Here is a 12,896-nt window from a genome sequence, read left to right as displayed (position 1 = left end):
TATTTTAATATAAAAGATTAAAAGAAAAAGAAATGTTTCTAGATGAGATAATCTCTATGTGGTAAAGTAAAAAGTTGTGAAATGCCATTTAAAAAGATTTGAGGAAACTAGACTTACTTTAAAAGCTTGAGAAAGAAAGAAAGAAAAAAAGGTATTTGTGCATGGCAGATTGAGACAAAGCTTCTTAATGAAGTAAAAAAGGCCTTTGGTTGAAGGGCAGCCATGTAAACTAACATTAAGCGATTTAAACAGAATCTAAGCCTCATTTAAAAGAGTGAAGCTATAGGGGGTGAAAAGTACATTTAAAAGTACAGTATAGATGATGATTGGAAGGCTTTAAAAGGTTAAATTTAAGGTGGTTAAGATGCCTTTGTGATGGAGGAAAGATTGCGTCATTCGAAGCCTAGTTAATCTTAAAAACATTACTTAAAAAAAAACATGAAAATGGGAAGATAATAGGATAAAAGATACTTAGGTAAAGAAGATTAAAAATTTGAAGTGAAAAAGTTTAAAGACAGAAGTATAGAAAGTTAAAAAAAAAGATAGAAAAGATGTAGGAAGATAGAGAAGATGTAGAAAGACAAGAATTTTAAACCCACAAAATAGAAAACAACAACAAAAAAATAAATAGGAGGAAAAAAAGCAACTAAGGGTGAATGTATAAACCTTAGGGAAAAAAATAAAAACTAGAAGATAGAATTAAGATAAAAAATGGTTGAAAATGTCAAGTAAAGATATTTCAGTTAGAAAATACAAAAAGCTAAGACAACTATTAAATACATACATTCTAGATAGAAAAAGGTAGAAGAGAAAAGTTTAAAGTCAAATATTGGATAAAATAGAAGATTAAAATGTACTTATTAAAGCAAAAAGAGGGAATTGGAAAGGGGTATATATCCCCCAAAGATAAACTTAAAATAACCCTTTTTACTCTAAACTTTTTAAATTTGGATTCTTCAGGACTTAGTGCTGTGGAAAGACATATGCATCCAAAAAATGTACATAAGCCTAAGGTACTTTGGAAACATATTCTAACAGGACAATGGAAAGGTCCTGACCCAGTGATTGTCTGGAGTCAGGGTTCTCTTTGTGTTTTTCCACAGGAAGAACAGCAGCCGATTTGGATTCCAGAGAGATTAACTAAAACAATTTCTACAGATCAAAAAGAAGATGATTTGACTCAAATCCATAACAGCTGATATCCAGAGCTCCAGCTTGGCTATTCTTACATCTGCGACAGTGATTAACCAGGGTCCTTTTTTCAATATCTATTTTATTATTGCATTTTTCCACATCATAAGGTTCTATTTTTATTTTTGAGTTCATACAAACCTAGGTTAATGTTTTTCTGATCAGTTCTATTTTTTGACTGGAGTTTTTAAACATTGCAATGGAGATTTCACCTAGGTAAAGCTACAAGGCTTTATTATTGTCTTATGTGTTGTACATTTGTGTGCACATTTGTGTTTTGTGTTGTATGTCTGTGTGTGCATATGTCCATATATCATATATGAGGAGCGCTCATGAAAAAATGGATCCGATTTATTTTTTTTCTATTCACGTGATTTAAATGGCTTAATTTAAATCAGGTAAACAGTTGTTAAGGATTGTTTTTAAAGGAGGTTAACTGATCTGTTTGTTTACTTTCACCTTTCCTTCTCATTATATTTAATAATTCTTTTCAGGATAATGTCTCTTTAGCATCATTGCCAGAATTCCTATCTTCATCCCAGTGTCGGTGAAAACAAAGATAAAACCAAACTACAGCTTCTATGATAGCTATCACAGTAAACTGTATAAACTGATGCATCAATGAATATAACTCAACAAGTAATGCTCAATCAAGGAGTCAACTTACTTTGGGAGGAAACGGACTTTGGGAGGAAACGGACATATTGATAGATTCCTCTGCTTTGAACTGCTTGCAGAACTTGTCTGGACTATGTAACTGTCATTTGGTGCAGCGAATTGTGGTAGTGCTGGCATATCTTTGCTGATGGTGTCACCAGTGATGCAATTTTTCCAAAGGAGCCGTCAATTGACTTGGTGTCGTGGCATTTCTGTATCCTCCTCCCTTCTGCTAGTGATGGTCTAAAATTTGGGGGCCAATGGCTATATGCTGGACGGGTAGTCAGTGATGGGTATGATCCAGTTGCAGTGGTATCAACCTAAGACAGGAGGCTGATGCCTAAAGGTCTGTTTTCCGACAACGGGTAAGAACCATATGTTGAATTGGAAAACCTACCAGGCATGGTCCTTAAGCCACATTAACCTCACTCCCCCACTGGCACCAAGGCCAAATTTGGGGGCCAACAGAAGTGAGGCAAAGAACCTCACACTCCCACTGGTGCATAGACCTATCCACAAATATGGCTGTATGCTGGACCTGTAGTCAGTGACGGGTATGGTCCAATTGCAGTGGTATCAACCTAAGACAGGAGGCTGACTCCTAAAGGTCAGTTTTCCAATGACGGGTAAGTACCATATGTTGATTTGGACAACCTACCAGGCACGGTCCTTAAGCCACATTGCTTGTTGTTTAATTAATCAGAAGGGGGGAGATGCTGAGAGCCATTAGCCAAGCAGGTATGACAATTTCCTTGCCAGCGTACACCATGTTGCTTAGTGGAAGGACTCGTGGAAGTAGGACTTGCCTTAGACATTTTGCAGTGACATTGCATGTAAGGTGACCTTGCTCAAGGACCAGGGCGGATCAGGGTTTAAGGCTCTCCTTGGATTTAGGGCATTCCCGGTTTAGGACAATCCGGGTTTAGGGCAGTTCCAGGTTTAAGATTATTCCTGCTGGGAATAGGGCGTATCCTATTGTCTGAGTTCCCCTTGAGTTCTCCCGGGATTCAGAGAGTTTTGGGGAGGCAGAGGAGGTGGATTTGGGCAGAGAACGTGGATTCCCCCAGAACGTGTTTGGAGAGGGCCGGTGTGAGTTCGGGAATAAAGACTTGCTGTTTGAATCTACAAAGCTGTGAGTGGCTCGTGATTTTGTGCCCAGCCAGACTGCGGCACCTGATCTGAGATGAAGCTGCTTCTAGGCCCTATATGTTGTCAAAAAGTTAGGGGCTACTGCATGGGGAAGGCTATGACAATGAGTGCAATGTCCCAAGGTGGAAGTGGGTTAGGCTTTTGCTCCCAGGTGGACGTGGGAGGTGAACTCGAACCTGCCCTGGACCAGGGTCCTGCACAAGTTCATGTGGGTGGATCTGGGCTGGGCCTGACCTCCCACAATAGCCTACTTGTTAGAAGGGGCGGCCCTGTGCCTGAGGCTGGGCTCTGGTGGCTGCCTGTTGGTGGAGGGATGGACTCAAGATTACTGTGAGCTTGGGTCCCAAGAAGACTGGTGTGGGCAGATCTGGGTTGGGCCTGGCCTCCCAAGGATTCTGCTTGTCGGAAGGGGAGGTCCTGTGCCTGAGGCTGGCTCTAGTGAGTGTCTAAAGGTGGAGGGATAGATTGGCTATAGCCTTAAATATTCTGTTACTACTGTTGCCTGGAAGTAACCCTAACTCTAGCAATACAAAATAGGGAAACCAAACTAACAATTAGCTTTTATTTTAAATAGCATTGCTCAGGGGAATTGTTTCAGGCTTTTCATTTTTGACTAAGAAAAGTAGGTGTTAATTAAATGTGTTTTTCATACTTAGTTTTTGTTTTTTATAAGATGATTGTGATTGCCATGGTAAGTTGAATATTCTGATGTGTTATAATTTTAAAAATTCAGTCAGTTAATCAATTAAGTGCTTATCACAATTTTTTCTATAGTGAGTTTTGTAGTATAGTAGTTTTATGAGTTTTTTATATACTAATAAAATGTTTTTACACATATTTTATATGTATAAAATGTGTATTTTATACATATATGTTATAAAATAGGATAAATGCAAAATAAGGTCTTCCTTTGCAAATAAGGATACAATATTTCAAGGATACAATCAGTATAACAGAAAGAGAAATATATATCATAATATTTACAAAATATGGGCACTTCCAAGAGATGGTGGTTGAGGGTGTGAGATCGCTGCACCCAGGGCTGTTCCCAAAATGGAGGTCAATCTTAGATGGAAGGATGGTGGCTGGCGGGGAGCAGTGCTTTCAGTACCTCCTCAGTAATGGGGTCAGAGAGATGCATCGGTACGCTTGGATTCTACCTGCTGAGAGGCTCCTGAGGAAATTCCACTGAAGAGAGACCGGCCGGCAATTGGTAGGATTTTTGGAGGTGAAAGTTTGCCCCAGATGAGTGAATCTCCGCCACCGCTGCCCGCACGACTCAACTCTGCAACCGCCCGCCTGCGGCCAACGCGACTGGGCAGCTAGCCCCCAAGGCGCGGTCCAGCAGGTGCGGCGCAGGGACTCTAGGAAGAAGTCTCTAGCCAGGCCTTCATGAAGTAGCAAACCAGGAGCTGAAACCAGCCAGAGACAGACCAGTCCCACCCCTCCCTTTGGACACTCCGGCAAGGAGCCTGGGACCCTGCCATAGCAGAGAGGTGACGTCATCAGAGTTCGACTGACGGAATTCCTTCCCAGCGGAATCCACTTTAACAGGACTGAGAGACTCCCAGGAGCCGCCTTACAGGGATTGCTATGGGCACATAGAGGGCAGAAGCTCGGCTCAGAGGGCACATCTCCGCCTACTGGAAGAGAAGAAAATGGATCTCTAAGACTTCAATTTTTTTTTCTCTCTTTGTTCTTTTCTCCCCTTTTCCTTCTTTCTTTTTTTCCTGTTTCAAGTTTTATTGTTCTTTCCATTATCCTCTAATCTATCTATCTCTCTCTCCTTATTTCTTTTTAAGAGCACCTTCCTTCCCCTACCCCCAACTTTCATCCCAAGCATTACGTCTTCCATTACGTGTAATTGCCTAAATGCAAATAGGTGGATGTTTCGAGGCTGTCTATAGGGCTCCTAAATACCTACCTACTACCAAACACCCTGATACAATCACCTGTTAGTATCCCCCTTCAGTAGAGCAATCTTGTAAAGTAGCCAAGACATAGAAACCCTCATACCATCTTAGCACCTAACCTAAACATAAAGTCCTAAGAACAGACAACAAATCACTATATGCATACAGAATCCGGAAGCCATTTATGAATTGAATGAATCAGCTTTAAAGTACAATAAAGCCCAACATTTCTAGGCATATTCTCCCATCACAAAGGAGAGACAACAGAGATATACAAAACCAAAACAAATTTATAGGAGAAAGCAGAAACACAGCAGTCAAACAGAGCTGGAAAGTAACGTGAACAACATGAAACAAGGGAAAAAAGGATTACAAACAATGCAGGACAACTTAAATCTACAGTAGGACCTAGAGGCATCAGAAAAATGGACAGAGAAAGAACTCAAGGCATATGTAACTCAGATGGAACGAAATATTAGAGAAGACATGAGACAGCAAGTCCAAGCAATGAAAGTATATTTTGAAAACGAATTAAACAAATTCAAATGGTAAAGAACGAGTTCTACCAGGAGATAGAGATTAAAAAAAAAAAAATCAAACAGTAAAACAGTAATCCTGGCGAGGATGTGGGGAAAAGGGTACACTTGTACATTGCTGGTGGGACTGCAAATTGGTGCAGACAATATGGAAAGCAGTATATGGAGATTCCTGGGAAAGCTGGGAATGGAACCACCATTTGACCCAGCTTTCGCCCTTCTCGGACTATTCCCTAAGGACCTTAAAAGAGCATACTATAGGGATACTGCCACATCAATGATCATAGCAGCACAATTCACAATAGCTAGACTGTGGAACCAACCTAGATGCCCTTCAATAGATGAATGGATAAAAAAAAATGTGGCATTTATAAACAATGGAGTATTACGCAGCACTAAAAAATGACAAAATCATGGAATTCACAGGGAAATGGATGGCATTAGAGCAGATTATGCTAAGTGAAGCTAGCCAATCCTTAAAAAACAAATGCCAAATGTCTTTGATATAGGAGAGCAACTAAGAACAGAGTAGGGAGGAAGAGCATGAGGAAAAGATTAACATTAAACAGAGATGAGTGGGGGGAGGGAAAGGGAGAGAGAAGGGAAATTGTATGGAAATGGAAAGAGACTCTCAATTTTACACAAAATTTCATATAAGAGGTTGTGAGGAGAAAGGCGGGGGAAACAAGGGAGAGAATTGAACAACAGCAGATGAGGTAGAGAGGGAAGATGGGAGGGGAGGGGAGGGGTATAGTAGGGGATAGGAAAGGTAGCAGAATACAACAGTCACTAATATGGCATTATGTAAAAATGTGGATGTGTAATCCATGTGATTCTGCAATTTGTATTTGGGGGAAAAATGGGAGTTCATAACCCACTTGAATCAAATGTATGAAATATGATATGTCAAGAGTTCTGTAATGTTTTGAACAACCAATAAAAAAAAATTTACAAAATATATGTGTCATGTCTGTTATGAACCAGTAATGTCAATAATAACTACAGTTTAGTAATACTTCAAGGAAAATGGAGCTGATATATGTTACGGCAATGACTGAAGAATTCCCGGAGTTACATGACCATCATGTTAGGTAACTTTTAGATGAATAAATAGAGACTATATTGACAAAATAAATACATGTGAAAATAGTAACAAGAAACATATATGTTCATGGGTATTTGAGAAGACTGGGTGGACAGGTGAGTTAATTGACCTTCATAAGTCAACCTGAAAGAGAGTGAAGGTGAACAGAATGGGACTGAAACCCCCAGACTCCTTCCTCCTATTACAGCTTGAAGCATATAGATGCTAATCATTAAGCTTACAGAAAAAACACATTTGTTAGAATGTAAAAGGAATTTATATACTTGAAATCATTAGAACTTCTAAATTAGTATGTTTTACAGCCTTTTTAAAACTTAGGCTTCACATGGGAAGATGAAACAATTGTACTATTTTGTAACTGAATTACATAAACTGTAATGTGCCTCTGGTTTTTGTCATAATTCTGTGAAATTATATTTATTAATAAAAATTCAGCATCCAAAGTAACTTCCTACACTTCATCACCCAGCAAGTTTCATGATATGTTATTGTCACCAATGGTTATAGAATGATTTGTCTTGTTTGGTAAGATAAGTGAGAAAATGAAAAATAAAACTGAAAATATAACAGTTTTTTATATCTATTGCTGGTAAGAAGCAAGTACAAGTAAGAAGAAAACAAAAGAATGATGCTCAACATTTTACTTCATAGGTAGAAATACCTACTAGTGCATAATATAATTACAGTGAGTTCTGGAATGGAATGATATAGCCTTCCATGATATCCAATGGAATTATTCCTAAAATAAATTACTTGTATGAGTGGATTTTGAATGAAAGTGTCCTTATAAGATAGAGAACATGGAAGAACAAAAGGGTAAATGAAAAAGTATTGAGGCTAGCTTGGGGAATTCTCATGGGTCAGGCTTGGAAGAAAAAGTGGGTGGAGTGCATGCAAATTATTTTTGGACCAGGAGCTCTTTCTTTTGTTCACACAACATTTGCAGAGTGATCTTTGTGACCACATGGGGATGGAGACAGGGTTTAGTAACATAAAACAGACTGTATTGTCCTTCCAAATTTCCAAAAATAGGTTATGATATTGTCAGAAAATAAATAAGACAATATTAATATGTCTCACATTGACTTCCTTGGGTAAAATCACAGAACCGTTGTCATATAGTAGCATATTGAAAATACATATGGCTTGAGAATGATTTAATATGAAAAGTAGCCCATTTAAATGCAAATATAAGGTAACATGTCAAACAGACCTTTGATATAAATTAAATGTACCTTTTCAATGATTTTAGTAATATATCAAATCTTCAGAAGTAATCATTTAGACATATTTTTTAAATTAAGCTATAAATTTATTAAGCTTAAAATCTGACAGGAGTATTCTTCTTTCAGAAGGTTGCATATAATTATAAAATGCAAAGAAGAATTTACTCTCCTTCAAGAAAATAAATATCAAACTTTGTAGGCCAAATAAATCAAAAAACAATTACTTACATTTCAAAAGACTTATGGGAAGTATCTACTATGATTTGGGTATGGTGTATCCCTTATATGACTCTTGTTGAAATGTTGTTGACAATGTTACACTGTTGATTGGTAATGGACCTCTAAGAGATAATTAGGTATTGGATCCACCTTATGAATTGATTAATCTCTTTTATTCTTTCTTGAGACATTGGATTAGGTCTCGAGATTGAATTGGGTGTCTCAGTAGTTAATTGGGTCCTGATATATATATATATATATATACACACACACACACACACACACACATTTATATTATATAATACACTACCTTTTACCATGTTTTATATATATATGTGTATATAATGAGTGTATATATGCATATATATATTTATATACATATAAATACACATTATATATATTTATTCTGTTATATATGTGTGTGTGTGTATGTATATATACATACACACACATATATCAGGGTAAAAGGCAGTGTACTTATATAAATCAACAATGCATTACATTAATAGCTTTATAGGAGAAAAAGTAATTGATAATTTGAGAATTTACAAAGAAGGCATGTGATACAATCTCAATAGTACTCTTGATAATAGTTTTTAATAAACACTTCTTAAAATAGAACTATCTTATGCTGACAAAGCATATCTGCAAAAAAAATCTAAACATCATAGTGATCAATACTAAAATGTGGAAACATTATCATTAAAATCAGGATCAAGATAAGGATGGCCACTATGATGATCCCCTTTCATCATTATAAGTGGGAGGTCCTGAAGTACTTAGAAACAAAGAAAAGCATATGTAATAGTTATAAGAATTAGGAATAAGTCAAATGGTTAAAGTTGTTAAGATAACAGTGATAGATATGAAAAGATTAATATTCAAATTTTCAATGATCAATTGTTTCTCTATGCTTAGGAACAAAGAATTAGACAATACAATAAAAGGATAGCACGTTTAAATACAAAAAAAATTAGCACATTAAACACAAAAATAAAGAAAATATTCTTCAGATTAATTACCTGTGACCTGCTTGAGAAAGACACTTACCTATATGAAGAATGCATAAGCAAGGGGAATAATGTAAGTTCTTTTTGTGTATAGAAAGTCCAAATTTTCATTACAAAATCTCATCAAAATTGTATGAAGATTTCTGATGTAACATTAAATTGTCAGTGATTTGAATGAAACTTAACAGACTTACCCTGGAATGTATGTGGAAGACTAAAAGGCCAATAGGAGATAGAGGTCAAAGTTCTCTTGAAGAACACTGAATGAGGACAGAGACGAGTTGGTGGGTGGTCATCATTACAGAGCCAAGAGGCATACTATGCCAATGTGGAACTTCAGGAATCACATAGAAGATATCTGAGAAGGAGAAAAAAAATGACTATTCAATATAATTTGTTGTCTTTTAAAAATTTAAACTTCTATACCATACACAAAAGATACTAATCAGACAAAAAAATTAACGGTGAAAATAATTGTTTTCAAGAAACCATAACAATCTATTTTTTAATTCATATTATAAAAATTCTTAAATAAGAAACAAAATAGGGTAACCGTAATGAAAAGAATATGCTACTTTATAATAAAATTTTCAAATTAATTCAAGGATAGAATCAGGAAACACCAAAGTAATTGCCACTGGAAATTTTCACCTGACACATATAATATCAAAGTTTTATTTTTAAAATAATAATTTTATTGTTTAAATAATAATAGTTAGTACTATTTAAAACATATAAACATTTATTCATGATCATATATTTATAATCTTCTACAAATAAAAGTCTTAAGAAAATTATATGCAAATAACCAAACTAATGTAGTTCAGATACAAATGACCAATGATGAATGATTACTGCAGTTTATACACATTAAGATGGAAGAATGTTTAATCTGAACATTTAAATTGTTGAATGCTATAAAGAAAAAACAGAGCCTCCTAATACTGACAGTGAGAATTGAAAAAAATTAATTTTAGATATAATTTATCAGAATTTTAAATTCTGCAAATGTTTCTGTTTGGAGAACATACATGGAGTATGGTTTAAGTTAGGTACTTTTACAAAACTTAAGCTTACAAAACTTAAGCTTACACAACAAAATCAAGCATTCCAAAACCAAATGATTGTTTAACCATAATATATACTGAAAAAATGCACTAAAAGATAATATTCATGAATATGAAAGACAGCTAAAATAAGGACACAGTTACATTGAAACTTTATATATTGAAGAAATTATAAAGAACATCATGGGAATAACTTTGAAAACCTCAGAATTCCTCTTTAGTAGAGATGTAGAAATGAATAAGCTAAGGGGAAAAAAACATATTAGGGACTTGGGTCATAACAGGCATGTTAAACTTATATTTTGAAAGAGTGTTCATATATTTCAGTTAGCCACAAATTAGCCATTTTTGTGTATTAAAATTTAACATTGAGTTTTATAAAGAGTGTGATTCCTGCATTATGGAGCTTGTGGAGAATTCCTACATGATTTAATACATGGTTAATTTTTTGCCATTGTTCTTTTGTGTTTAGAAACAATGTTTATTCCACAAGGAGCACAACTTGTTAGAAAAATGTTGTAAATTGAATAAGAAATATTTCCAAATACTTAATTAGTTTTAACTCATCTAAAGTTTTAAAGGGAATTTGTTTTAGTTGTAGTTGTTACTAAATCTCTCATTCTCATTGTGAGATTTTCAGTTTCTAATCATTTTTTTAATCAGTGTTCATTTTTACATTACATTACTTTATCCAGTCTTTATTCAGTGAATATATTAAATTGGCTTTATTTTTCAGAACTGTTTCAAGTTTGCTACAAATTGAAAAGATAAAGAAATTTGCCATATATATATATATATATATATATATATATATATATATATATCCTCTGTCCCTATTTTATATATTCTGTAACAAGTGACTCAGTTATTAATATCAGGGATATATGACTTTCACCCAGTATGATAATTTACACTAAGCTTCACTCTGGGTATACACTTTTATATGTTTGGAGTAACATGTATCTACCATTTTAATATCATACAAAATATTTCTACTGTCATAATGATCCTCTTTCTCTCATCTATTCATCCCTCCCCCATTTTGCCTGGCAACCATGTATCTTTTTACTGTCTACATAGTTTCACATTTTCCAGAATGACATATAATTGTAATTATACATGATACATCTTTTTCATATCAGCTTTTACTTAATAATATGTATTTAAATATTATTTCTATGCTTTCATGGCTAGATAGGACATTTCTTTTTACCGTTGGAAAGTATTCCATAGTCTTGATGTACCACAGTTTATTTTCCCATTCACCTACTGAAAGACATCTTTGCTGCTTCCAAATTATGGCAATTATGAATAAAGCTGCTATAAACAGAAGTGTGCAGGTTTTTGTGTGGACATAAGTTTTAAATTCATTTGGGTACATTCCAAAGAGGACAATTGTTGGACCATATGGTAAAAATGTTTAGTTTTGGAAGAAACTGCCAAACTGTTTTCTAAATTAGCTGTACCATTTTTCATTCTCACCAGCAGTGAAGGAGATTTCTTTTTCCACATACATGCAAGCACTTGATGTTGTCAATGTTTTGGATTCTTGTCAGTCTAATAGATTTGTATTGTATATTATTGTTTTAATTTACAATTTCCTAATAGCTTATTATGTAGAGCATCTTTTCTTATATTTCTTTTCCTTGTTTATAGCTTCCTTGATGAGATGTCTGTTCAAATCTTTTGCCCATTTTTTTTTTGTACTGGGAATTGAACCCAGGAATGGTTTATTACTAAACTAAGTCCTCAGACCTTTTAATTGTTTATTTTGAGAGAGGGTCTCACTAAATTGCTGAGGCTGGCTTGAACTTGATCTTCTCCTACCATAGGCTCCTGAGTTGCTGGGATCACAAAATGTGCCACCATGCTGAATATTTGTACAATTGTTAATGAAGTTATTTTATCATTTTTTAAATAATTATTTTTGTATTTTAAATCACATTCCTTTATCAGGTAAATCTCGTGCAATAAATTCTGTCAGTCTATGGCCTGTCTTCTCATACTGTTTCTCATGCTTTTCATAGAGCAATAAATATTAATTTTAAAGAAGACTAGTTCATTAATTATTTCTTTCCTATATTCTGTTTTGATAGTGTAGCTAAAAGTCTCACCAAATTTAGATTTTCTCCTATATTCCAGAATGTTTTATACTTTTGTTGTATAAAAGTGTGTGATTCACTTTCAGTTAACTTTTATGAAGGGTGTTAGGGATATGTGTAAATTCACATTTAAATGTAGGCTCCCATTTGTTCTAACATGGTTATAAATTTTGAAGTTTGATATTTACTTTAGAACATGTTCATGATTCTTATATTTTTTTAGTTCAAAGTTAACTTTCTCATTATTAAACTATACAGAAATACAAAGCTTTTCTAATTATTATTCAGCTAAGTGAACAAAATTGGAAGAAAATGTATATATATACTTTCAAATACACACACACACACACATACATATACATATATATATATATATATATATATATATACATACATACATATATATATATTTTTTTTCATTAACTAACAGAAATATTTCCCAGAGCTTGACTGTTGGGGTGTTATAATTTGGATGTGAAGTGTCCTCTCAAAGCTCCTATAGTAATGCAGGAATGCTCAGAAATAAAATTATTGGACTGTGAGGGTTATAATCTTATTAATCCATCCTGGTTTGCCTGGGTAGTAACTGTAGGCAGGTGGGTTGTGGCTGGAGACCATGGGTCCCTGCAGGATACCCTCAAAGGGTCCATCTTCCTGGCTGCCATGAGGTTCCTCCACCACGCCCTTCCCTCATAACGGGCTGCCTCACCTTAGTCCCAGA

The sequence above is a fragment of the Callospermophilus lateralis genome, chromosome 14 (genome assembly GCF_048772815.1).
Source record: "Callospermophilus lateralis isolate mCalLat2 chromosome 14, mCalLat2.hap1, whole genome shotgun sequence".
NCBI classification, from domain to species: domain Eukaryota; kingdom Metazoa; phylum Chordata; class Mammalia; order Rodentia; family Sciuridae; genus Callospermophilus; species Callospermophilus lateralis.
The sequence above is the reverse complement of the archived record's forward strand: the minus strand, read 5'-3'. Positions refer to the sequence as shown.